Genomic DNA, 2,941 nt, shown 5'->3' with positions numbered 1-2,941 from the left:
GTATATACAGAATACAGTTTATACTGAGTGAAGTATGCACAACACAGTATGTACTGAATACAGTATTTACTAAGTGCAGTATGCAATATACTGTATATACTGAGTGCAGTAAACAGTAAATACTGAATGCAATGTGCAGTATATACTGAGTGCAGTATGCGATATAAACTAAGTACAGTATGCAGTATATACTGAGTGCAGTATATACTGAGTGCAGTATATACTGAGTGCATTATGTAGTAAGTACAGTATGCAGTATATACTGAGTGCAGTATATACTGAGTGCATTATGTAGTATATACTAAGTACAGTATGCAGTATATACTGAGTGGAGTATATACTGAGTGCAGTATATACTATGTGCAGTAAATACTGAGTGCAGTATATATTGAGTGCAGTATGTAGTATATACTAAGTACAGTATGCTTTATGTAGTAGGCGATTTCGAACACAGCCATTAACTTTTGGTCTGAGCGAAAAACGATGCCGGCCAAGACTAAACTAACCTCAACACTCACAAGACTCAACTTTCAACTGAATACATTTACAGCCACCCTCTGAGCTCACTGTAGTGCTGTTGTATTGAAAAAGCTCAGTATTGTGGCTCCAAAGACTATGAATGAAAAGATACCATTGATACATCACCGAGTATAGCAAAGCTTAGAAAAGCAAGCAAATACGGTCATGGTTTGTTCAAATGAAACTGCACAGCTTTGTAGGAACCACACTGGCATTCTATTTTTTTGTCTGATTTGTATAGTTTAAGGTATTCAGAGCATTTATATGATTCCTAATCTAACACACGCACACAGGCATACAAACACATGATAAAACAGTAATGATACATGCAGCTGGACACAGAAACACAACGCTGTTTGCAACAGCTAAAGTAAGGGACTCAAGAAGTCCTCAGGCTGGTGACTCATAAGGAAAAACCTCCCAAGATTCCTGATACCCCAAGCTCAACGACTACACTATATGGCCAAAGTTTGTTCACACCTATACCATAACGTCACAACCAAAAAATCTGTGTTCATGAGGAGTTTGCCCATTTTTGCTGCCAGTCATTTTGTTAGAAGTCTTCTTTAGATGTTAGGTTACTTGCTGGATGGGGTTTGCTTTTATAAAGCCAAAGAGCAGTGAGGTTGGGTGCTGATGTTAAATTATAAGGTCTGGCTCACTGCCCGTGTTCCAATTCATCCCAAATGTTGTGGACAGGGCTTGGCCCAGGCCAATATCCGGTCAAGATCTTTGTGAAGTTTGCGTCATGCTAAATCAGGAGCCTTTAATAAAATGATGAAAGCTTAATTTTAAATAATGTCATGCAGTCGGATTATTAAACTATTGTGTACGGTAGCATTACACATGTAGTAGGGGTTTACCTGGCATCCACTAAATCTGTATTTGACTAGCAGATAGTGAAGTGTGATTCATCACTCCAAAGATTTTATACTGGTTTAGAGTCCAATGCTCCAGTTGACGTTTGATGCTTTCAGACAAAGTTTGGAACTCAGTAGAGTTTTCTGCAGCTGTGGACAAAAAATGTTACATGCTACTGCCTTGCCTAGACTGTAATAATGTGAAATGACTTAGATAACTGTCTATAGATGCTAATAATGTTAACACTAGACCAGTCAGATTCAAAGCTAGGCTAACTGGAATACATGTGTTTTCTATGTGTTTACAGTTTGCAAATCAGTACTATAGTATTGCATAAATGCAGTGGCGTAACTACGAGCTCATGGGCCCTAGTGCAAAAACAAAAATTGTGCCCCCTCAACAAATTTAATATATAATGTAGTTTTGTTAAGCAGGTTACACAGATTCCCAAAATCCCTTGCTGTGCACTTAAGCTGTGCACGACAAGGTAGAATTTAGTTTAGTCCTGTTTAGTCAGGACTTCAATGAGCGATACAACACTTTAGACTGCTTAGCTCCAGCACCCGAACTACCTATTGGGTTCAATGCTGGGGACCATACGGCGAGTCTCATATACAGAACCGCATGACTAACCGCAGAACGTCCGAACGCACATGTATAAACCGGGTTCTGCATTCTGATTGGCTGAGTTGAATGTCACTCACATATCACCGCTACAATATTGTAATATAATAACGACCTGGCGAGTGCAGCCAATGGAGGGAGGGGCAGTGGGGTGGGGATTGAGTTCATGTCGTGGAGGGTCCCCCCACGCCATGGGCCCCAGTGCACCTGCCCCCGGTAGTTACGCCCCTGCATAAATGCAGCTACCTTAAGTCTGGGGCTTAACTTGGACAATTTAGCAAACCGCCTCTTAGACCAGCTTTCAGATGGCTCTCCTTAATTGATCTTGGCAGCAGTGGTTTATCAAAATGTTATTAAAGCACCTGTACTAACCCACCAGTGTGTAATCTCAGCTGTCGAGGGAAAAAAAGCCTGTAGAAGCCAAATTATGAGGTTGGCCAGTGGCGCCCCCTAGTGGCCAAACACTGACCATCAGTCTAAGACAATATTAAACTTAAAAGATTTGCTTAATTACGCTATGCACTTTAGCAATAAGTGTTTATTTTCTTATGTGTGGCTGAGCTGTTGTCACTCCCAGACTTTTCCAATATTCAGAAACCTCACTTTTCACCTCAGGAATAAAATTGACCATGTAGTGTAGCAATTGCAATTGGAAATCTCTTTCATAGCATCAAATGCTAAGACCAGACACAAGACGCAACCTTGTTAACCCTCCAAACCCAGGCACAAACCAACCAACCTACATTTGCATCGCCACATACACGCAATTCAAGTTCAGCAGGCTTTTTAAGTAAGTGATTTGGGTAAGCTCACACACATTTCTACAGCACACATGGCATTTCTCTATATTCCAAGCCACTTGAACGTTACAGAAACCACACACACGCTGCTTTTTATCCAAAAAAGACATAAAAACCTTTATCACAATAAAGCATCT

This window comes from Trichomycterus rosablanca, chromosome 23 (genome assembly GCF_030014385.1).
Source record: "Trichomycterus rosablanca isolate fTriRos1 chromosome 23, fTriRos1.hap1, whole genome shotgun sequence".
In the NCBI taxonomy this organism is placed as follows: Eukaryota; Metazoa; Chordata; class Actinopteri; order Siluriformes; family Trichomycteridae; genus Trichomycterus; species Trichomycterus rosablanca.
Note: the sequence above shows the minus strand (reverse complement) of the source record.